The 24,578-nt window shown below is 48.8% G+C and overlaps 1 protein-coding gene across 1 annotated transcript in view; it reads left to right on the top strand.

Moving 5' to 3' along the window:
* Positions 1–7,273: 7,273 nt before the first annotated feature.
* Positions 7,274–24,578, top strand: part of MYT1 (myelin transcription factor 1) — a 69,749-nt gene continuing 52,444 nt past the window's right edge. Inside the window, exon 1 of the mRNA XM_008059749.1 lies at positions 7,274–7,553. The gene's annotated coding sequence lies outside the window, so the exon portion shown is untranslated. The remainder of the gene's footprint in view (positions 7,554–24,578) is intronic.

The following is a 24,578-nucleotide window of genomic DNA, read 5'->3' as shown; positions in this document are numbered from 1 at the left end:
TGCTGGGACCCTGCTGTGGTGGGTGGTATCCATAGGGCTTCCCTTGGGTCAGCTGCAACCCAGGCTTCTGGGTGAGGGCAAGGAGGTACTGTGGTAGCACAGCACCCTTCAGTGGCTGTTAAAGGTGACTGCCACCTTTAACAGCCAGAGCCATGTCCTGAGGGAATAGGTGTGAGGGGAGCTGCCTGGGCTGGTGGCCTGAGGCCAAGGCTCAAAATTCCAGCGGGCCCACAGGCTGTCTGGTGGATGCAACTCAGTCCACACCAGGTCCTGAGGGTCCCTGGACACATGTCAGGTGGAGGTAGGGGCCTTGAGGACCTCCTCAGCCGACCTGCAGGAAAGAGCCTGACTTTGCCTAGCTGAATCTGAATATGTCCATGTGGTTTCATCACGTGAAGAATGCTGGGTGGCTGGTTCTATCAAAAGAAAGCACAAGTATTTCCTGTGACTTTAAATAATCAATATTAATTAACTCCATTCAAGGAGCGCATTTGCCCCAAAGGTAGGAGTTCCAGTTAGTTGGAGCACTTTGGAGCTGCAAATGGTGTCTGGTGTCTGTGGTACGAGAGGGACCCCAGATCTTGGGGCATTCTTCGTAGTGGGGGGCAGAGGATAGGAAGTGATGGGAGACATAGGCAATTACTCAGTGCCAACCTAGGCTGGCTCTGTTTGGCATCCCTCATTTCATAGGTGGGGAAACTGAGTCACAGAGCTTTGGTAACCCACCCAGGACACCTCAGTTCTCTAAGTACAGATGGCACCTTTGACAGGAGAAAAAGAAAAACCCATCAGGGACACTTGCTCTTCTACCCAGAAGCATCTGAAGCTGCTTGCCTCAATCTGCCCCTCCACCCTCATCTGCCTTCCTGCTCCCATCTACTCCTCCTTCCCCCTCGGCTCCTTCTCCCTCATCTGCCCCATCTGCCCTTCCTTCCCTGTCTGCCCCTCACCCCCATCTGCTTCTTCTTCCCCCATCTGCTCCTCCTCCTCTTATCTGCCCCTCCTCCTCATCTGACTCTCCTCCCTCATCTGCCCCTCCTCCCCAATCTGTTCTTCCTCCCCATCTGCCCCTCCTCCATCTTCTCCTCCTCCTCCATCTGCCCCTCCTCCTCCATCTGTTCCCCCTCCCCCATCTGTCCCTTCTTACCCCTTCTTACCCCTATCTACCTTCTTCCCCATCTGCCCTCTCCTACCCTTGTCTACACCTCCTCCCCCCATCTGCCTGCCTTTCTTGTCTACCCCTCCTCCCCAACTATGCCTCTTCCCTATCTGCTCCTCTGCCCCTCTGCCCCATCTGCCCCTTCCTCTCCCATCTGTTCCTCCTCCCCATCTGCCCCTTCCTTCCCTCACTTGTCTGCCCCTTCCTCTCCCTTTCTTCCCCCTCCAATCCTCATCTGCCTACCCCTCCTCTCCATCTACTCCTCCTTTCTTGTTTGTCCCCCCTCCCCAACTGCCCCTCCTTCCCCATTTGTTCCTCTTCTTCATCTGCCCCCTCCTCCCCATCTGCCCCTCCTTCCCCTATCTGCCCCTCCTCCCCATCTGCCTTCTCTCCCATCTGCCCCTCTTCTCCATCTGTCCCTCCTCCCTCAATCTGCCCCTTTCCCTATGTGCCCCTCCTCCCTTTACCTGCCCCCCATCTGCCCCTCCTTCCTCCATCTACACCCCCATCTTCTCCCTCCCCCTTCTGCCTCTCCTTCTCTATCTGTCCCTCCTCCTCTCTGACCCTCCTCCCTCATCTGTTTCTCCTCTCCATCTATCTGTCCTCCTCATCTGTCCCTCCTCCCTCCATCTGCCCCCATCCCATCTGCCTCCCTCCCCCTTCTGCCCCTCCTCCTATCTGACCCTTCTCCCTCCATCTCCCCCGTCTGCCTCCTCCCTCTTCCACCCAATTTGCACTTGCCCCCTTTCTTTCCTGCCCTCTCATCAGCCTCTCAGCAATTCACCTCCTTGTTCTTTGCTGCAAATGTGATGACTCACCTTTTATTTCCAGCTCAATCTCTATCCCGAGCTCAGACTCAGAAGGACATCCTCGTTGAGTGTCACTTGGTGACTAAAAGATGGTCACATTTCCAAGCAGAGGCAGCAATTCCCACAAATCTGCTCCTGCAGCACTGCCACCCTCCCAATGGCTCCGACCCACCCTGGCATCTCTGTGGCCTCCTATTTCTCTACCACCTCAGCAGCCTGGCCCTTCTCCAGCACGCATCCCAACTCAGGCATAATTCCTGGCCTCTCAGTCTCCCCTTGGGATTCCCTGACCATCCACTGGCACCCAGTGGCCCTCACTGGTGGCCTTGCTGCAGGTATGGATACATGGCTTGTTCTCAGTCACACAGCCATGAGAGGCAGGCCATGATCCAAATCTGCCTCCTCTGAAGTTCTGAATCCCTCATACTCCCCACCTTTCCCGCCATACTGTCCAGGATGGGAGGGACTGGCCTGGATTTGACCAAATGATGGGAGCGAGAAGCCAGCACCACCAGGCTCATCCTGTCAAGGTCAGACACCGGCAGCACTGAGGACCAGGAGGTGACTTGGAGCTGCCTGGGGTGAGCAAGAGCTTCCCCTAGCATTGAGGGTAGCCAGGCAAGGGGACAGCCAGGTTCTAAGGTGTTGTCAAAGGGCTACAATGGGCAGCAAATGACCCTGGACTCACGGTGAGGCATAAGGAATCATCCCAGAGAGGCAGCCTCGGTGCCTACCTGCACATACCTCATCCCTCCTCACCCCAGGTCTGGATGGAGCTGGTCCCAGTCATTCCCCTCCCTCCCCTTCCCCCCCAGCCTTCCTCCCTGCATACCCCACCCTCTCTGCCCACAAGGCCTCAGGAGGTCATAGAGAGTCTAGGTCCCTCCACATTATCTCCCCCATCCTTTCTCCCCTAACTTCTGTGTAGGAACAGGTGGGAGGAGTCACCACAGCTGAGGGATCTCAAGAGCCTGCCCTCTCAAAGCCAGACCTGACCCCTCCAGCTCAGCCTGCTGGTTCCCTGCCAGGTTTCAAGTGAAAACTCGCCTTCAGTGCCACCTGAGGGCGGAAGTAGGGGGAAGGGATGAGTCTCCAGGAAAGACCCTCCCCTTCCTCACTGTCAGTGTGTGAGTGTGGGAGGGGCCATCTTTGCCTACCTCACTCCCCTTCCCTGGCCCCTGAGGGGGGCGGGGGCATTGTCTGGGTCCAGAGGCCCATTGTGTAAGGAAGGCAGCCCATTGGCAGGCTGCAGGGCATCAATTTGTGATGATCTACTCCCTGGTCTTGATTGGCTGACTGCAGTGGTGGTTCCCCAGGGCACTGAGACACAACTTTATGCTGCAACTTTTTCCAGCATTAAGTGATGTGTGTCCAGGCCCTGGAGAGAAGGTGCACCCCCTGGCCAGGATGACGCTCTGTGGGACCTTTCTGGGTGCGTACCACCTCCAACCCCGGCCCCCCCCCGCCCCCCCTCCTGTTCACATGTCTCTGTTAAGATGCCAGAGGGACTAATTAGCTGTGTGTGTCCCTCCTCAATGCTCAGTGCTCTTTTCTGGGCAGCCAAGGAGGTGACAGACACATGCTCCCTCCTGAACAACAGCCAAGGCCCCTCGGAAAAGCCTGCCTCCCCTCCAGCAGATCCTGTGGCTTGCAGGAGTGCTGACAGCACAAAGCCCAGTGGAGACTGCCCTGCGGAAGGCTGGAGGTGGGAGGGTGGTAGGCAGGGTGTGTATAGAGGCCAGCCAGGCCCTTTCCTGCTGAGTTACCTGCCCATCAGATTTGCCCAGCAGGCAAGTGCTGCCAGTGGGTGTCAGGAGCCCTTGGCCCTGAGAAGGCGGGTGGAGAGAATCTGTGTGTGACAGATGTCTCCTGAGACATACTGTAGCAAGGGGGCTTTGGCTGAGGCTGCTGCTGCTTGTGTTCTCATCTCACTCAAAGTTACTGTGTGTTCATGTATGTGTGTGTGCGCGTGCTTGCGTGTGTGAGAGATAAACCCATGAGCTTGATGCCAAATATCTCTGAGTGTCTGTATGAGTGTGAGACAAGCACACAAAGTCAGCCCAGAGTGTGGCTAAGAGTGGGTCCTGGTTTTGTTTGCCCCATCTGCCAGGGCTGGCCTGGGGCAGCACCCCCGCCCTCAGCTGTTCTATACAATATTAATGCTAACCATCCCGGCCGCACACAACGGCCCTAATTGTCGTCTGCAGCATTAAGGCAGGCGCCCATCTGCGGGGAAGCTTTCAGAAGGAAACAAGAAAACCCTCACCCCCAGCTGGTCACCGGAGAAGGTGGTGCCAATTACAGATGCAGAAAGTTTAGACCAAAATTACTTGAAAGAGTTTTTATGAAGCAAATGAACTGACACTTGGAATGTCTGTGTGCAGATTTGTACAAGTAATTACACTTTATTTGAAATGATCTTAACAGCTAAGCGATCATTAAGCCTGCTTCCCCCAGCTCACACAAAGCACTTTCTTAGCGAGTGCGACTGCAGCCGCAAGTTTGGTTTTGCAAATCTCCCCTTTTCCTCCCCGTGGGGAGTCTGAGGACCCACCAATCAGACGGGAATGTTTCCCTGTGGGTCTTCCCCAACATAGCATTAAAAAGTTACATAAGACTTCCCCACAGATTTTGATGAAATAAAATCTAAAGGAACAATGTGCTCCATGCTTAGCTGTGGGAAAGAAAATGTTTTTATGATGTAGAAAAATCCTGACAAATTTTCACCCGATGCAAGAAAAGAGTTTTAGATTATACTTGCTGTTGTCATTTCCAAGCGGGGATCTGTTGGGCTGGGAGCCTTGGGTCTGGAATTGCCTCTCTCATCTCTGAGCGGAGCGCCTGCTGAACGCTGGTGCGAACTCCAGACTTCTGGCGCCGAGAACAAAGGCGGAGACGGGAGGGGGGAGCGCTGTCCGAAGTGCTGATCAGGCCTCGGATCCACCCAGCGCTCAGGCTCCTTCTCGGGGATTGAGCAGAAGCAAACAAACCCGAGAAACTTGCCAGCGAACTTCTCCTCTGCCCTGCTCTTTCCCCTGACTCCTTTGTTCTCTTGGTGGTGTCAGCTATAGATATTGAACCTCTGCTCATCAAGACCCATCTTCTGAAACTGCTCATACAACTTCAGCCTCCCAGTGGGAGCGCCTAGGGCTCTCTAGGCTCCGCCGAAAGGCCCCGATTTTAAGTTTCCAAGCACATCCTGGATGCTCTCACCGGCAGCCCAGCTAGGTTCTGGGTGCCCCATTTCTGACCAGCAGAGCCACATGTCTCAGGAGGCCCGTGATCGTTCAAAGGGAAAAATGTGAAATGCCGGATGACTTAAGTTTGCACAAGTATAATTTCTATTACCTGAAAAAATGATCATGGCCCATGAGGTCTTTCTGTTGCACATATTGATTTCTCCCTGTTGTCACCTCCGTTTTGTTGTTTCTTACATTTGACTATTACATATCTGAATTAGAGGGCTTTCATGAAACATTGGGCATTGTTGGGGAATATGGCTGATTCAGCATTGGCCCTGCCTTTGATGATATCTTCGTTGTGGAACAATGGCCTGCAAGGCTGCCTGGAGCCTGCAGCTTGACGATAAGAGTTCAATAGAATTTCTAAATGCTGAAGGTTTGGGATGTAAAACATCCCTGCACTCACAACATGTCCGGAGGAGATAGAAATGGCTTTTCAGGAGTGCTCTCAGCTGAATGTGTCCTTTTATGCTAATGGATATGAGTTTATGAAAGACTAAAAAAATGGCAGGCAGTCATTGTGGAAACCTCAAACAGTTCTCATTTGGCTAATTAATATTTCATCCTAAGTTTGACCAGTGCTGGCTTGAATTTTTTTCCTTTTGCCCCATCTAAATGATTATTCCGCGTGCATTTTGTGTTTTATTTGTTGAGAATAATGTGTGTGTATATAAGAATCTAACATAGTAGCTTTTTGGGTGAAGTTTACTGGTTTACATGTAATGTATAGAGCACAAACTGCATGTCAAAAACAATCAACTAAGATTTTCAAAACATGCTCTTTTAGAGAAAGTTAAATTTTTAGTTCTGTCTCATTTACACTTTTGGTGGCCTGAGCCCTCTAGTGCTAATTAAGTTGGCAGTATTGTGTTCTTGCATAATTTACCAAGAAATGATATTTACTGTCTGTTGAAATCTCTGCACTGAACTTCTGAGACATGAGTTTTACTGGTTCTCCAGTTGGCTTTTGCAGGTATCTGAAATTCAGTTTTCATCCTTGTGTTTCACATTATAGTTTCTAACATCTTCATTATGATAACAGACAATTGTTTTATCAGCACAAGAAGGGGACTTAGGTAGTAAACATGAAAATCTTGGCTCTTGGGTACTCTTACTGAGGAATTCCCACATTTATCCCTAAATGTGGAAAAAACCCACAAACTGCCAGACGAGAAGGCAGACAGGCTGCAAAGAGTGGGTGGGCACTTCTATTGTGTGTGCTATGGATTTTTCTCTTCTTGATTTTCATTGGATAGCTTGTTTCAGGCAGTTTAAAAAAGAGTAGGAAAAAGAAAAGAAAACTTGAGCAGTGTGCTTCCCTCTGGTTGGAATAAGCATAGTGTTTTTAGTGGGTAGGACGCCGGTTCCTCAGGAATTCCCAAGTTCTCTTTGGGAAGGTTTTATTATGTTCAAAATTAAAGCAAAAAGGGAATGTGTGACAACGGAAAAAATTCTTTTCCTTATCTTTTCTTTGTGTGCATGACTTTATTTTTTGGTCTGTGGCTGTAGGTATGTTTTATGCAAATAAAAAAATATATATCCATTTAAGTCGCTGGTACTTGAATATGCAGATGAGCCAATATGTAATACTCCTGGTTCATTTGAGTAATAAATTCTGCAGCCCATTCTTTATGATGGTAGGTCATATTCCTAACCACCAATAAATATTGTAAAGTACTTTCGCTGTAGCCATGCTAACCCAGGGCATCTGTCATTCCGGTTGCTGCTATTAGGAATTATTGGACTGAACCACTGGCAGAGAAAGCAGAGGGGGGTGAACGTGGAGGCTGTAAGGCTCTCTGCCCTTTTGTGTGTTTTGCATTAAAAAAAACCTCAATCATGCTGCATATTGATTATGAGTCCATGTGGACAAACATAGGCACCTTCTGTAGGCTGAGGCTTGGAACAGGGGACAGGGGACCCCCAGCCTGGGGTGCCTTTCACCCCCAATCCAGCAGATCCATCTTTCTGATGCTATACTGTAAATTTATTTCACCTCAGAGAGTAAACAGATATATTGGAGCCCCAAGGGTTCATGGGTAGCGTATTTACAAAGAAGCCTCCTCCGCCAGCCCGTGCCACCGCTGCTAATGAGAGCGGTCATTAAGTAAATGAGACATCGCCTTTAGCTGGCTTAGGAGTTCGCACACTAAGGGGAGAAGATATTTAATTGAAACCCGCACACAGGCTTCCCCACATGTGACTGCTGTGAGCGAGGCAGCTGCCTTTCCTCTCCTCCCCCCCCCACCCCCGCCCGGTCCACCCTGCACCCCCCATGTAAATTTCATGATTGCTTTCCGTGATGTCATTTTGAAAGAGGACAGACAATAGCTGTGGGGAAAGGTAAGTCAATGTTATGTTCTTTCTGACAAAGGCAGACACCCAATGCTTGGTTTTTCCCCTTGAACAGAGACAGGGAGAGGGTGCGGGCAGAGTTAATTTCTAAGATGAAGGCTTTCTTTGCAGGAAAAGCAGGTCTGGGGATGGCTTTTTAACACTGCTCTGGAGTACCGAGGGTTTCTTTTCCTCCCTGGTCTGCCCGTGTGCTGTTTTCTTCCTGTTTCTCTGTCTCTTCATGCTCCTCTGAGATTCTAGGGGACATGTTGTGCGTCTGACAGAGGAGACATTAGGGGAGGGGGAGTGTGTATCAAGAAGAGAAACTTTATGCGCAATTCTGGGAGAGGAACAACGGGTATGTCTGCAGCCCTGGGACCCAGCGACTCCGTGGAGAATGCTGGTCCCTTAAGCAGAAGACCTCTCTGAAACAGGGTCTCAGAGTCTGGGGTATCTCATCTGTGACCCCCACCCAAGGTACAGAGTAGGGATGCTCATGTGAACATTTTGTTTTTGTGCTTCATATATTTCTAAACTTAAGGAGCAATATTGAGGGCATATGTGTTGTGGGATAGATGTGCAGAAGTAAATATCAGCTGTTCCTCTTCTCGTTATGTGGCCGTGGGGTTATGGAGTGTGATTGTTTATGGTGTTAGGGTAACTGAATTTTCATATTTAAAACTAAAAATCAGGGTTGACTAAGAAGTCAGTTTGAGCATTGAACGCCTCAATGCCATTGCTCTTAATTTTGGAGCTGCGGACGTTGGTTCTGTCCAATGAATTCACTTTCTCCTTTATAAACTGGGAAAATAAACAAGTGCCGGAGTGGCTTTGTGTTTTGATGTGGTGGGTCCTCACTGCTCTTTCGGAGTCACTGAGGGCCCTTCTTGTCTCAGCATCACCTTTGAATCAGTGGACATCATTGGCTGGTAAAGTTGGGTGTTTAATTTCTGAAACAAAACATCTGGGGGGGAGTTCAGTGGCTGCATGTGAGTTTGGTCTTGAGCATTGAGTGTGTCACTATAACAATAATAATGACAGTACGATTCTAATTGTCCTTTTGAAAGAGGGAGGTAGGGAATTTTGCCCTGGTGGCTTAAAAAAAATCACAGAGAAACCCAAAGACATCTCTGAGGATAGTGAACAAAAGGTAAGAGGGGTACTGAGGTAGACCTGGGGGGCCCAGCTGGATACAGAGGGGTGTGCTCTGCTGACTTCTTGTAGTGCTGGCAGACCCTGCCTTGTCTCACTCTGGCCTGGGGTGTGGGGGTGCTGTGTCCTCATCCAGGGCTGGCTGGGGAAGACTCCCCTTGGCCCCAGGCTCCCAGCCACCAGGGCTCCCCCCCATTGGTCCTTGGCCGTGATTATCACCTCCTTCCATATGGCCCTGTTAATTAACGGTAAACAAAAGAGTGGGGGAGCAGCAGGGATTGGAGTCTTCCAGTGCTTAGCCAGGAAGCTGCCATCAGTGGTGGCAGCTTCCCTGTCCCCCTCGGTGGTTGTTCCTTGTACAGAAGAGGCTGGGTCAGAACTTAGAGGGCAGTTTGTGTTCAAAGAGGAGGCAGCTTTATGAACTTTTCCTACAGGGTGCCCCTGTCCTGCAGGGGCACCTGGGTGGTGCTGAACCTCAAAGGGTGTTTGCTGATCCAGGGGGCTGAGCAGGAGCCATGTAGAGTTGGGCATGGAGGCCTTTCCCTCCCCAAACAGCCCGGGCACCAAGCCCCTTGGGCAGTGGAGCACAGGTGTGGCTGGGAGCTCCTCCTGGATTGGGGCTGTTTCTTTCTAAAGTGCAGCTCAGGGGACCCGTGTGATCATAGCATTGCCCACAAGAGGCAGCCCCCAGTGTTTGGAGCCAAAGCTCTGACTACTCTTAGAAGACACCAGCAAGGGTAGTGGTCACCAATTGCCTAAAATGCCCCTGGTGCCTGCCCCAGTGGGGAGAACGTACTCTGGGATGACCTCTTCTAGCCTTTTGGCTGCAAGGGGGCTGTGTTCTAGGGGTTGTGGCAGCCTTGATTTGAAAGCCCTGGAAGTGCCTGGAGATGCCAAAGAGACGCTGGCAGAAAGTGTGCTTGCACAGGCTGCGCGGCTCAGGCAGCTGACTTGCAGCAGTGCCGGTGGGGCCTGTCCCTAACTGCTGTGGTGGGTGCTCTCCCTTGTACTGCCTGGAGTGCACCTCCCCATCCTCTGTCCTCCTCTGGCCCAGGGTTACTGAATCTGCAGACGATGACATGGCTGGTGCTGTATGTGGTGTGGGGGCAGAGGAGACTAGCACCATGGTGCACTGGGGAGGCCGGAGTCAGAGCCTGGCTGACCACCCTCCTGGGGCTGCCCACCCTAGTGGTGGCAGGACCATTTGGAGTGCTGGATTGCACAGCCCAGCACTGGGCAGAGAGAGCAGGAGAGGTGGTGCCTGTGAATGGACAGAGCACTAGAGAGATATCCTGGGCCCCCAGCAGTTGCTTGACAGTGGTGGTCAGGCTGGTAGGGACTGAGCTCTTCCTGGATGGACTTGGTGCAGAAGGTACATCTACTTTGGAAAACAGTGAGCGGGGCTTGGGTCTGCCCAATTCCCCTGCCTGGGCTGGGGGACCAGGAGCAGCGGGAACACCTTAATCAGGACTGGGCTGGAGTGGACATAGAGGTAGGGAACTGGCCCAGTTGGTGGAGCAGGGGTGGGGACTGCCGTTGATTATCTGCTCTGGGAACAGGCAAGGCACTGGATGGCCAGCCAGATTTGCATGTGACTCAGGCATCTTGGAAAGTGGATGCTCTGCCCGTCCCAATGCTCTGCCCTAAGCCCACCTTTGTCAACTTTTCTCTTGCAAAAGGGAGCAGAGCTGAGTGGGGTGCCTGGTTTTGGGGGGAACTTTTCTGTTCCCACTTCCCCCCAGTTCTTCCATCCTCCTTGTCTGTTTCTTCTCCTCTACTCTTTCCTTGGGAACTCAACTCATGAATAAACTGAATGTTAGCTGTCTGCAGAAGTAACTCTAACGGGAATTTTATGGTGTGAATTTACAGGAAAGTAGTCTGGGAATCAGCACCATGAGGTTAGTCAGATGGATAAATACCAAGCTTCCTGGAAGGGAATAGAGGGGCTCCCCTGTTGGCTTCTACTCCTCAGAGACCTCAGGGCCCATCTCTGCTTCCAGACACCCCACCGGGGACAGCCCACTGCCCAGCCCAGGGTGTCTGCTGGGAGCTTCAGGGTGGAATGTACTTTCACAGCTTTGAGGTTCCCAGCATATTTTCTTTCAGACAGAATTTCCCCAAATGTCACTTAAAAAAACTCAAACGAAAAATTAGTTAGAAGCATTTTCACCTGAATTAAAATGTTTTTGATCTCAGGCTTCCACTGAGCCTGCTTCAGAGAGAATAGATTAATAAATACTTGCAAGTAGAAGGCGTAGTTTGAAAATGTCTTTCTTTTATCTTCAGTTTTACTGGATCCAGTCCGATACCAGTTCAGAGTCCTAATGGTTAATGCCATTAGGAGCATGTATGTTTTTCTTGTGAGAAGATGCATTTCACCCATTGCTTCCTCCCTTTTTCATTTTTGGTTTGCACTTTAAAAAATGCAATGCTATTTTAATCAGAAGGAATGAAAGTAACTCAGAGGATGTTCTAATCTGCCTCAGCCGAGTTCATCTGTCCCAATATAGATCAGTTCAGCCCTTGGAGAGGGAGAGGTTGTCTGACAGGTACAGGCCTCCACAGCCTTCCTGCCATCCCTTGGCCCAGGCACTCGACCCTCAGCTCACAGCCCCACTTCAGGAGTATGACTTTGTGCGCAACAGCTGGAGTGTGTTGGTCTGCCCTGGGGTTGCTCAGAGTTGTGTGGATGTGTCTGCTGTGCTTTGGGGTATATTTGAGAGTGTGGCCTGGGCCAGAAGGGTGCATAAGGGATGGTCAGGAAGTCAACCGCAACACTTGGCAGGGGTCAGGTGGCCTAGCCAGGTGGGAATGAGCACGTGGGATCTTGATGCTGGGGAGGAAAAGTGGAGGTGCCATATGGCCTGAACTGCTGACAGATTAGCTTGCTGGGCCCTACCTCACTCACGCCTGGCTTCACACCTCCATCGTGTTTAGCACTGGTCTGAGGGCTTAGGCAGGAGCCATCTGGGTCCTCTTCCTTCCCCCCCACTTTGTTGCCTGCAATCTACCTATCAGAGGGGCAGTGTGAGAAGAGGGGCCTGGGGCAGGGCTGCGGAGTCTCTCACTTGGGTTGGACCCTGCAGGTCTCTGCCAGAGCTGCTGGACTCTGCCCTGCCCTGCCTGAGAGGAGGAGGACACGAACTTGGACGCCTGTTGTGCCTAAAGGCCTGCTTGAGAAGATCTAGAGGGTCCCTGTGGCTCCCAGAGCTCAAACCCACAGCAGCACGTGCCTGGAGTGGTTGGACTATGAGTCAGACCCACAGCTGTGAGGGTGCCAAGCCACAACCCTGATGTCTGCGTGCACCTTGCTGACTTGAATTGTCAAAGCGCTTGGGTCTTTACACCTACAGGATTTGTAAGATTTCTGAAAATAAAACAGCTTCACAGTTGTTCTCTGTGGCAGTATTTCCTAAACAAAGGTGCTGCCTGTTCTTTATGAGACTTCGAGCCTGGGGACAAGGACTCACTCGGCTTGGGGCTTCCCAGGGCATCAACTGTCCCAGGTGGTTCCAAATGACCTGCTCAGTTACCAAACTGCTAATTGAACAATTAGTTAGTCATGGTTAGCACTGGAATTGTTTCATTTCTCACATGTTCTGCTCTTATTAAAGATTTGTTCAGGAAGAAACAGTCTCTTGAAATTATTTAGCATCATTCTTTTTGAGATTGAGCCATTATCTATAAAATGGGACTGAAAATATGACTTAGGCCATGGGGGCCAAATAAACACATTTTGACTTTGTTTAACCATTGTGTCTGGGACTATGTTAACTTGTTTAACTCTCAGTAACATATTTTGTGCTAGACCCTGAGGCTGAGAGGTTAATTAGCTTCCCAGGTGAGTGGTGTACCTGAGATTGGAAATGCTTCCAGAAGAGCCTCCCTCACAGTCCTGCCCAGCCTTACCCTGCTTTCCTGCCTCATGCCTCAGACGGCCATGAGGATCATCCTCAGACCACAGTAGGACCTTTGCTGCCCTCTTTGCTCCTTCCTCACACCTTTGGAGATGCCCTGGGCCCATCCCCAGCCTGCCTCTCAACCTTTCTCTCCATCCCTGACCAGGTTTCCCCAAGGTCCCTGAACATCCCTCCCCATCTCCTGCAGTTGAATTTTTGCTTCTCTTTCAAGACCTAGTACAGATGCCATCTTGGGCCCCTTCTTTACTTACCTTTACTCTCATGTGTCTCAGACTGAAATGCTTCTCTTGGCAACTCTGCTGTGATGTTGCATCAGACTTATGGGTGTCCCTGCTGGCCTTCTACAAGGGCCTGAAGGTGACTAGCTCTGGGGCCTGCCTGGCTCAAGTAGGAGCATCCTGTCCCAAGTCTGGCTCAGAGGTATGTGCTTGCCTGAGGGCTTCCTTTTCAATAGTGCATGGGGTTTTCAAAATGGTGCTGGACATAGCCAGGGAAGCATCTAAGTTTTGACCCTGAGGTAGGAAGAAAACTTGCAGTGGGAAGAAGAGCTGTCTAAACACTCAGTTAAGGAGTATTCAGTTCTGAATTTTTCCGCTACTATCTGTTCCTTCTTGAGGTTGAGCCTTGTCTTCTGGCAATTTGAAGTCAAGTCCACTTAGATACAAAGTCAGACTATAAGGCTGGGCTTGGAGGCTCATGCCTGTAATTCAAGCTCTTTGGGAGGCCAGGTGGGAGAATCGCTTGAGCCCAGGAGCATAACCCTGGAGCTATGCTCCAGCCTGGGCAGCATAGCAAGGCCTTGTCTATAAAAAAAAAAAAATAGCTGGACCTGGTGGCAGGCACGTGTGGTGCCAGCTACTCAGGAGGCTGAGGTGGGAGAATCACTTGAGCCCAGGAGTTCCAGGCTGTGGTGAGCTGTGACTGTGCCACTGTACTCCAGCCTGGGTGACAGAGTGAGACCCCAACTCAAAAAAAGAAAAAAAAGTTAGATTATGAATTCACACTAAAGAGGTACCTCTTATGGTCATTTAAAAAATGGTTTGATTTGGTTTTGGCTAGATTATTTAGACTTTTGTGCTACCTCACTTTATTTTCATGAAGGCCACGCCCACTCCTTGCTTTGGTGAGCCATAACCCAGCCATGATGTCATTGATACATCAAAGTGGGTCAGTCAGCTGTTTCTCTCCCCACAACACACAAAGACAAGCACTTTCCCCCATTTTTAAGGGTGATAAAGAGCGATGAGCTCTCTACCATTTTACATTCAGCGATGGGAGAGTCTACTTCCTAGATGCATTGGTCAGACAGGAAGAGAACAGTGATTTGTTATTTGAATTGCATCTGGCAAAGTTTGACAGTCCTCTAGAAGGCTGCCCAGAGCCTGTCAAGAGGAATCAGCTCCAGGCCTCTGGGCCCTGCCCCTCTTCCCTTAGGGTGCTGCCCACACTGACGGCCTTTGCTTGTCTGGCTGAGAGTCACATGTGCAGCTTCTAAGTTCAGAGCTGCTGCTGGATGTGGGTTTCCTTCAGCCCCCAGGGTCTGAGTCTTTGTGCTTGGCCAACAACCTGCACCCCTGGCATCTGGAGGTACCCAAATCAGGTTTGACATGAAGGTTTGAATCCAACTCATTTTCTGATGGCTTTGGGAGTTACGTGGCGGTGCAGGGGCATGACCTCCTGGACCCTGAGCTCTCTCCTGTTAGTTCCTCTGCTGAGCATCCACTTCCTGCCCAGAATCCCTCAGAGGACAGGTGCTTCTGCTGGGTGTGAAGTGTTTCCTCCAAGTTCTGTTCAGTGTTGGCTCTCATGTACTGAACACTGTCCATTCAGATTGAGAAATTAGCATATGCCTCCCCTTCCCCATTTTTCTAAGCCTCAAAAGCAGCAGAGGGGGCAACTCTGAGCCCAGGAGCTGGGGCTGCAGTTAAACTCACCAGGGAGCAACTATCTGGGCTTGTTCTCCACTGAAACAGGAATGTGGGCAGGGGTCCTGCAGTTAGAGAGTCTGGGATGGGAGGAAGAAAAGGGAGTTGCTGTCAGAACCATCATTCCTGAAGGCTTTGAGACCCTGCGATCATCCCCCAAGACCTCTCCTTTCTGAACTGGAGATGAGCCGGGATGTGGGCAGACCTGAAAAGGAATGGTGACTGCGCCTCCTGGCTGGCAGTCTTCAAGGCCTCAGTCAAGTATGACTTTAAAGGGGGAGTTGGCCATTTCTCCTCTCCTTGGCCTGGAAAGTTGGGCCAGTTCTGACAAAGAGAGGTTTCTGGGACCGGAGGATGTTGGACGTTGGAGTGGGATTGCAGAGCAGTCCTTTCTTGATCCTGGGAGGCCAATGCATCCTCCAGGGAGTTCTCAGAGACCTGTGAGGGGGATGCCCCAGCAACCAGCCCTGCTGGCTCTGACCACGTCCTTAGTTCCTGTCCTATGCCTAGAATACCAGTGGGTGCAGAGGCCAGGTCTATCAAACCAGGCCTGTTCTCAGCTCAGCCGCTTTCTACTGCCTTTGTTTTCTCTGTGTCCTCCTTCCCTCTCCATGCCCAGGATTCAGATGGATAAGTCTGAAAAGGTATCTCTGATCGCGGCTCAGTGAGACAGGGCCTGCGGTTCTGCCTGGCCACCCTCCCTCCCTCCTTCCTTCCTGAGCCCTGAGGTGGGCCAGCAGCCACAGACACAGAAGGTGGCCAGGTGGGTGGGTGTGGCTGACAGAGTGAGCATCTTTCCTGGGCTTTTCCCCAACCTGCGTCCTGGCCAGGAGGGTCAAGGGCAGGGGAGGAGCCCTCAGTGCCATTTGTCCCCACTGTGCTTGTGTCCCTTTCCCCTCTTGAGCTTCCCCTCATGCAGTATCTTTCTTGTTGCCCTGGGTGGGCTCTTGGGAGCCACCTGTTTCTGGAGTCACCCCTTCTGGCTCCTTGTCCTGGGGGTAAGGCAAGTACTTTGGACTCTTTTCCCAGCATTAAACTCCACTTGGGGCTGAAGATGTTCTGGCCTTGGAAGGGAAGTCCTGTCTTTGCCTATGTGGAGCAGAGCTTGTTTGGTACCCCCGGGCTCTGGGCACCCAGCCTGGGTGAGGCTTGGTCACATAACTGAGCTGCTTTCTCAGGTGCCTGTGCGATAGATGAGTGTGACACTATCTGTGTCTCTTCCAGGACACTGCCTACTCTGGGCTGGGCGCTTTCCTCCCCTGTTGGCAACCTTCGATGATAGGCTGCCTGGAGAGCCCATCCTGTGATTTGGTTAGGAAAGTCATTATTATTGCAGAGCAGTTTAGCTGTTGTTTTTACAGCGTTGGTAAGGTTAAAAGAAATAATGATAATAATATAAGAAAGACTCAGCCACAGTAACTGCCTGCAACATGCTATTTGCATTTTTAAGGAAACACTTCTTTGAGACAGCCTGGGTGAAAGGTCACTATTTGCATATAAATGGAAAAGAAAGTGTATGATGCTGGAAGTTACATCTGTATTATTTTCTCAGCAGTGAGCTGCTGTTGGAGAGATTAAGGGACATGGCTTGCATTTGGCTTTTATTGAATAGAGAAAGTACCAGCGAGGCTGATTTAGAAGCAAAATAATGAGAGAAATGTGCAAAGCTATAGAATTGCCAACTCCCCCTGCCCCCACCTCTCCCTTCTCTCATTTTCACCTAAACTCAGCAAAAGCTGGTCTGTCTTTGCGCCACTCAGCAAGTCTTCATTTTACTTCTCTCTGGATTCCAGCTTAAAAAAATAAAAAAGAAAAAAAAAGAGCAAAACTTGCCCTCATTTTCCCCTCGGCCTTGTTTGTGTCTCATGCCAAAAACTGCTTCCCTGGGGGAGGGTTGCCCATGCTGCCTCTGGGTGCCCCCCGCCGGGAACGGATCTCCTCTTGTAATCCCTTCCAGGGTGTGCGATGGAGAAGGCTTTCCGGTGGCCAGGGGGGAGAGGGTGCCCACCTCCCGGAGCTTCTGGGCTGCTCTAGATTCGATGCAGGAAAAGGTTGAGGGCAGGGGACAAATGAGGGGGTCCAGGGCGGGCTGCCTGCCTTCTCCACAGTACCATGGGACTGGCAGCTTCTAGGGCCTGGGTTCTTTCCCAGGTGCCTGGTCCCTGAGTTTTCAAGGATACTCCAGGGGCAGAGCCTGCCATCTCAAAGAGAAACCCTGGGTGGAGCTGGGGCCTGTGGTGGAGCCCATGGTGGGGCCTGCACTGGGGTGTGCAGGTTTCAGAGGTGGCCTTGATCGAGCACGTGATGGACATCATGGACTTCCAGGAGCAGATCTGGGACGGTGGAAGGTAGAGTGTCCTGCCTAGGAGGGAGGGCCTTAGGAACCCCTAGGTTTTGGCTTCAGTCTCTCCTCACAGAGGCCTCCACTGACCACTGGTTACTTAAATCATCTCACCCCATATGTTTTGAAAACATATTTTCAAAACAAAATATGTTTTGAAAACATATTTTCAAAATAAAATATGTTTTGAAAACATATTTTCAAAATATGTTTTGGAAACAATCTGAAACACACAGAAACATTTCAAGTACAGGACAAAACCGTTGTTTTGAAATCATCTGTTACCAATGTGATGTCATCACCTAGGACACTTGGTGTCCAACAGAGAGGACCCTGTCCCACTGTACCGTTCTCACCTTCACAGTCAACTGGTCCTCAGAGCCATTCAGAAGAGGAGTTCTGAGTCACATGTTGTACTTGGTCTTTGTCAGTCTAGAATAGTTTTCAGTATTCCTTGTATTTCATGAGCCTTTTGAAGAGCACTGGTCTGTTATTTTGTAGAATGCCTTTCCATGTGGGCTACTCGCGATTTGACTTAGGTCATGCAGGAACACCCAAGTGTGAGGTTCTTCTCCCTGCACCTGAAGCCAATTCAACTCTTAACTGACAATGTTGACTCAGTCACTGAATTATATGGAGCATCTCAGCATCTCTGGGCAATGTCACACTTTTTTCTCTTGCAGTTAATAAGTATTTTGGGGGGAGGTATTTTAAAACGATGGAAATATCTTCTTGTGATACAGAGACCCACTAATGCTTCCTCATCAAACTATCAATTTATTGATTTTTGTGGCTATCTCTATAGACTCACGATTTTTCATTTTATTCAATAAACTATAAACCTTATTTTGATGCTTGGATTGTCCCTGATTGGCCAGTGGAAGCGCAGTGAGGCACCACCTGTATCTTCATCACAGCTGCATTGTTCTTCCTTGCTCTTGTCTTTCCTGCCTGGGGTCTGGAGCCCTGGTTTCTTTTCTTAGAAAAAGCATGAAACCTGATTGCCGGGTGCCTCTCAGCGGACAGGGTTGGGAAAATGTATATGTGTGCACACACATGTACACAGATGACCACACACACATGCTTTCACACTCTCTTACACCTAGGTCCGTGTTGATTTCTCCATCAATATATATTGAGCACCACACATTCACACTGATACCTCTGTTTCTAATTCCCCCAGTGGGTTCATTCTAGAGTGCTACCTTTCCAAATGTATAACTTCTTCCTCCAACAGTGAGAAACTCTTAATGTATTCTTGATATATTTACTTGTTTGATCCATGTACCTTCCCTGTTCCAATACCCTTCTCATGCCACACAGGTGCTGGCCCCTTTCTGCAGGCGTCTCTGGTCTTCCATGGGACAGCCTCAGCCTCTGCTCCCAGCTAGGCCTTGGTAGGGACACCTCTCTTCTGCTCAGGCTCTGGTACTAGGGAGACTCACTGGTTAGTTTGCCCAGGACTGTGGGGTTCATGGGACAGAACAATCCTGAGTGTGATGACCTCCCTATGGCTTCAGAACTGGATGCCTCTGTCTCACGTGCTCACAGCGACCTTTTTAATTCCTTTGTAGCATTGAACATTATCTTCATTTATTTTTAATGTTTCACTGTTGGGCCAAGTGATATATACCAGGGTTATTTCTCCTACAAGTTTCTGGTTTTTGTCTTTCTTTTTCTTTTTTTTTGAGTTGGAGTCTCACTCTGTTGCCCAGCCTGGAGGGCAATGGCCGCTCCCGGCCACTGCAGCCTCGACCTGCTGGGCTCTGGCTATCCTTCCGCCTCAGCCTTCCAAGTAGCTGGAACTACAGGTGCGCGCTACCACACCTGGCTAATTTTTTGATTTATTGTAGAGATGAGGTCTCACCAAGTTGCCCAGGGGGGTCGCGAATCCGTGGGCTCAGGCAATCCACTCACCTCAGCCTCCCAAGGCACGGGATTACAGGCTGAGCCACTGATCCCGGCTTGGTTTTTGTCTTTCTTGTAGATAATTATCTGCACCTCATCCCCTTACTTAGTATTCAGTGGGACGTTTTTGAGACTGTACACATCTGGAAGTATATTTAGTTTACTACTTCCTTGGATTAATATTTTGTCTGGGTATAGAGGACATGTCCTGAAGTTGGAAATCAATGTGAAGTTCTTTCTCTACTGTCTGTTAACATCCTGCTGCTGTTGAGCAATGTGATACTGTTCTGGTTATAGGTTTCTTTTGTGAACTTTTCCCCATTTTGTAAGCTTTTAGGATCTCTTTTCTATTTTCTCATGTTTTAAAACTTTATAGAGGTGGGCTTGGTTAGATATGAGTCTTATTTCATTCACTTAATGGGCCTTTTCCCCCCTTTTTAAAAAATATATGGGGTCCAAGTCAGGATTAGGTACATAAATAGTGTACGTACAGGTGAAGTTTAGTCCTCCCACTGGTCCCCACTTCCCCTGGATTTGGATCAGGTACCCTGAATGGGTCTTTTAATCTAAAAATATAATGTCTTTTAGTTCTGGGAAAATGTAAACATTTAATTCATACTTTTCCTTCCCTCTTTCTTTATGGAACTCCCAAGCTGGATGTCAAGTCTCACTCTGCTTTTCCTCCTTATCTCTGATCTCTTTGTTTTTCAGTTCACTTTTCTAATAAACTTCTTTGACTCTACCTCCCAACTCTTCTATTGAATTTTTCATTTTGGCTTTATAATTTATTTCCAAATTGGGAAAGCAGACACAGTGGTATTGAGTCTTCCCCAACTTCTCTTGTCACTGCCTGGACCAAACCATGTCTGCTCCATCCTTTTGTCACTGAACAGTCCATGTCTAGCCTCCTGGTCTGTATTTTTGCTCCTGCTCTAGCCACTGTCCACACTGTCAATGGAGGGAGCGTCTTAATCGTTCATTTGCTCATCTAGTTCCGGTTCCTCCCATGGGTCAGGGATGATCTCAGAAACAACAGTTCCCCGAGGATTCTCAGACTAGGGCAAGGACCTCACTTCAAACCTTGAGAGAGGCTGGGCCTGGTTCTCCTCCTGCTCCCTCTTCTGAGAGCCATGTGATATGGGTGTGAGTCTGTTTGATTCCAATAGCCCTATTTTCCCATGTCTGGGGGCACAGTCAGGACCTCAGGGCCTTGTGTGTCAGAGGCTCTGTAAGTCTAGAGAGTGAAATTCTGGGCTGTGGTCCCATCAAAGGTCAGCTGTGACCTGTGGATGGTTTTGTACAGGCCTTGAATTGTTTCTACGTTTTTATCCTAACCCCTTTCTTTCTGCCTTATTGGGCTCTGCTTTAAATCTGAGTACCAGCATGAGAGACTGAGATGAAAAGTGGGGAAATTTTTTTTCACTTTCAGATGGCAAGATGTAAGTTAATCCTCAGTTCCAGGGCCCAGCTTTTCAATTTTGCTCTGCATAAGGTATATGAAAGCTAAGGAGGCCTGCTGTCTCCAGGGCCGTGGAACTCCATGGCAGTTATGGCAGGAGCATCCGTAGTGTCCTGGGACATGGAAGCCCCAGCAATGCACCTGTACAGGCAAAGCGTGGAGCGGTGTGCATCTGCAGCTTCATGGTTATTTGCTGACATACACTGACGTATAGCTCTGGCAGAGACAGGAGGGGAGTTTGTGCTGTGCTAGAGCCTTCTGGCTGCACAGAAGCCGTCATCTTCCCTTGGCCTGTGTTGATGGAGTGTGGCTGCAACTACCCTTAAGGAGTGAAAGCCCTCAACCTGCCTTCCATGGACTGTCACTCATGTCATCCATTTTCCTCCTGTACCTAGCCCTCCCTGACTTTCAGGAGGAAAGAGTACTGGGATCCCAGGTGGTCAGTTTGGGGTCAAGTAGTAGTCATAAGGGGCCAGGCTAGACCAGCACCAGGCTCACTGAACCCAGGCTAGAGAACCAAAGGTGATCCACTGGACCTCCTGACCTGTGTGAGAATCCACAGTGGTGGCTCACCAACCACGTATGTACCACTTTTTTTTCTTTTTTGAGTCAGAGTCTCACTCTGTCACCTAGGCTGGAGTGCAGTGGCATGTTCACGGTGCTCACAGTAGCCACAGCATCCTGGGCTCAGGCTATCCTTCTCTTTCAACTTCCTGAGTAACTGGGACTACAGGCTTGTACCGCCACTACTGGCTAATTTTTAAAATTTTTATTTTGTAGAGATAAGGTCTTGCTATGTTGCCCAGGCTGGTCTCAAACTCCTGGGCTCAAGCAATTCTCCCACCTCAGCCTCCCAAAGAGCTAGGATTATAGGTATGAGCCACCATGCTGGCTAATTTTTTAAATTTATTTTTTATTTTTGTGTAGAGACGGGGTCTTGCTATGCTGCTGAGGCTGGTCTTGAACTCTGGGACTCAAGCATTCCTCCTGCTACAGCCTCTCAAAGTACGGATTTACAGGTGTGGACCACCATGCCTGGCCACATGCTGCTTTCTAAAAACAGCTTTAGTGGAATATAATTTACACATCATATAACTCACCTATTAGAATGATACAATTCAGTGGTTTCAATATGTTTATGGAGCTGTGCTTCTATCACCACAATCTAATTTTAAACTGTTCTTATCACCCCAAAGGTACACTCCATGTCCATTGACAGTCACTCTCCATTTCCCCCCAACCCCTAGTCTTAGACAACCACTAATCTACTTTCCGTCTCTGTGAATTTGCCTGTGCTGGACATCTCCTAAGTATGGACCTGTGCAGTATGTGGTCTTCTGACTTCTTCCACTGAGCATAATGCTTTTGTGGTTTACCCACATTGTAGCATGCATGAGCACTTTCTTTCTCTTTATTGCCAAATACTAATCTATTGTATTTTGTATCATCCACTAGCAGTTGATGGACATATGAGTGTTTCTACTTTTTGGCGAGTGTGAATGAAGCTGCTATAAATAGTTTGTACAAAGCTTTATGTGGACATATGTTTTTATTTCTCTTGGGTAGATTTCTGGGAGTGGAATTTCTGAGTCATATGATAATTCTATGTTTAACATTTTAATTGTCAGATGGTTTTCCAAAGTGATTGTATTATCTTACATTCCCATCAGCAATGTGTGGGGTTCCAGTTTCTCCATATTCTTGCCAACACTCGTTACTGTCTTTTTTTTTTCTCTTAAGTTACATCCATTGTGCAGTGATATCTGATTGTGGTTTTGATTTGCATATCCCTAATTACTAGATGTTGAACATTTTTTCATGTGTTTACTGGGTATTTACATGTTGTCTTTAGAGAAATGTCTGTTCAAATCCTTTGCCCATTTAAAAATTGGGCTGTTTGTTATGTTAGGGTTCACTTTTCTGTTGCACAGTTATATGGATTTTGACAAAAGCTTAATAGAATGTTCCCACCATTACAGTGTCATGCGGAATAGTTTCAGTGCCCTAAAAATCCTCTGTGATCTGCCCATTCATCTCACCCTCTGACCCCAACCTCAGTCTCTGGCAACCACTGATCTTTTTACTGTTTCTGCAGTTTTTACTTTTTAAAATTGCCATGTAGTTGAAATCATACAGTATGTAGCCTTTTCATAATGATTTCTTTATTTAGTAATAGGTGTTTAAGGTTCTTTCATGTCTTTTCATGGCCTTGATAGCTCATTCCTTTTATCACTGATTAACACTATGTTGTATAGATGTAGCAGTTTGTTTATCCATTTGCCTATTGAAGGATATCTTGGTTGTTTCTAGTTTTTGGCAATTGTGAATAAAACTGTTATAAATACCTATGTGTGGTTTTTTGTGTGGACATGGTGGTCATTTGGGTAAATTCCTAGGTTATTTGTCTTATTATGGAGTTGTAAGAGTTCTTTATTCCAAATACAAATCCTTTACCAGATATAGAATTTGTGAATGGGTTGTCTTTTCACCTTATTGATGGTATTATTTTAACTTCCAAAATTTTAAAATTTGATGAAGTCCCATATATAATTTTAAAAAAAAAATAGGTTGTGCTTCTGTTGTTATATCTTTTTTTTTGAGTTGGAGTCTCACTCTGTCGCCCAGACTGGAGTGCAGTGGCCGCTCCTGGCCACCGCAGCCTCTGGCGATCCTTCTGCCTCAGTCTTCCAAGTAGCTGGAATTACAGGCATGTGCTACCACGCCCGGCTGATTTTTTGATTTATCGTAGAGATGAGGTCTCGCTGCCCAGGCGGGTCTTGAACCCACGGGTTCAGGCAATCCACTCACCTCAGCCTCCCAAAGACGCGGGATTACAGGCTGAGCCACTGAGCCCGGCTTGTTGTTATATCTAAGAAGCCATTGCCTAACCCAGAGTCAGGAAGCTTTGCTCCTGTGTCTTCTAAGAGTTTTCGTTCTTTCATTTAAATCTGTGATGTATTGTGAGTTAATTTTTGCGTAAGAGGTATCTAACTTCATTTTTTGGGGGTATCCAGTTGTTCCAGCACATTTGTTGAAAAGAATATTCTTTCCCATTAAATTGTCCTAGCTGCATTGTTAAAAATCAATTGTCCATAAATATAAGGGATTATTTTAGTTCCATCCTGCTTATCTGTGTGTCTTTGCTGTTGATACCATATTGTCTTGACCACTGCAACTTTGTTGTAAGTTTTGAAATTGAGAAGTACAGATGTTCCAACTTGGTTGTTTTTCAAAATTATTTCGGTTGTTTTATCTTCCTTGAATTGCCACATGAATTTTAGAATGAGTTTGTCAATTTTTGCAAATAAAACAGCTGGAGAGATCCGAAGTGGTCAGATTCTGGTGTGATTCAGAAAATGACATTGATAGGATTTGGGGCCTAGGACTGCTCCCAGGTTTCTGGAATGAGAAGTTGATGGTTGAGAAGGAGAGGAGGAAAAATCTAAATCACATGAGAAGGAGATATTGTGGGCAGAGAAGGAGTGAGGATGAGAGGGCTTCTGACATCCCATGGCCAGGTGGCCAGGTGAGCAGGAGGGTTCCTGCACTGGTGGTGGAGGAGGGGCTGGGAGGGCGAGTGCTCACCATAGGAGGAGGAAGCAGACACAAAGAGCAGCAATGTGTGGTAGGACATCCGGTGCCCTGTGAGGTGGGCTGCTGTTTGGATGGAGGGATATTGGTGGAAGCTACCTGCGGTGGGGAATGAGGAGTAGGGTCAGCAAGTTTGACTCCCTAAGAATGTGGTTAATGAAGAGGGCGGAGGTGGAGAGGTAGCCAAGGTATGGGGTCCAGACAGATTTTGTTTTTTAAATGTGGATGCCTCAAGCTTGTTGTAGAGTTTAAGAGAGTGATTAAATATTTGAGAAGAATGGAGGGTAGTGCTGATATTCCTGGGACCCTTGAATTGACAGAGGGAAGGAGGGGGATCCAGAGTCCAGAAGAGAGGTTGCTTAACCGGGAGGCAAGACTCTCTGTGGAAGACAGGGGAGGGCTGAGGGGCTGGCACGTCCAACTGATGTGGTGGCGAGATCCTCCGCTGAGTGTGTGTTGGGTGTGGGTACATGGAAGAATCGAGATGAGGGCTCCCCTCCATGACTACCCTTCGCCTCTTTGCATGTTGAATGGCAGGTAGTGATGGTTCCTAGCCCCAAAGGCAGCCTGTGGTCACCACAGGTGCCAAAGTTAGTGAAAACTTCAAAGTCCTGTGACTTTCCACATGATCGCCTGGCCTCTTGTTCAGCCTTCCTGTTTTCTGGGTGGGGAGGTTTTACATAATGTAAGACCATTGGGCTGCCAGTGCTGGAGAGAGTTGAAGCTGACCATCACAGG

Source organism: Carlito syrichta, unplaced genomic scaffold (assembly GCF_000164805.1).
Source record: "Carlito syrichta isolate Samal-C Ts95f unplaced genomic scaffold, Tarsius_syrichta-2.0.1 Scaffold304348, whole genome shotgun sequence".
NCBI classification, from domain to species: domain Eukaryota; kingdom Metazoa; phylum Chordata; class Mammalia; order Primates; family Tarsiidae; genus Carlito; species Carlito syrichta.
This window is presented reverse-complemented; position numbering and strand designations above follow the sequence as displayed.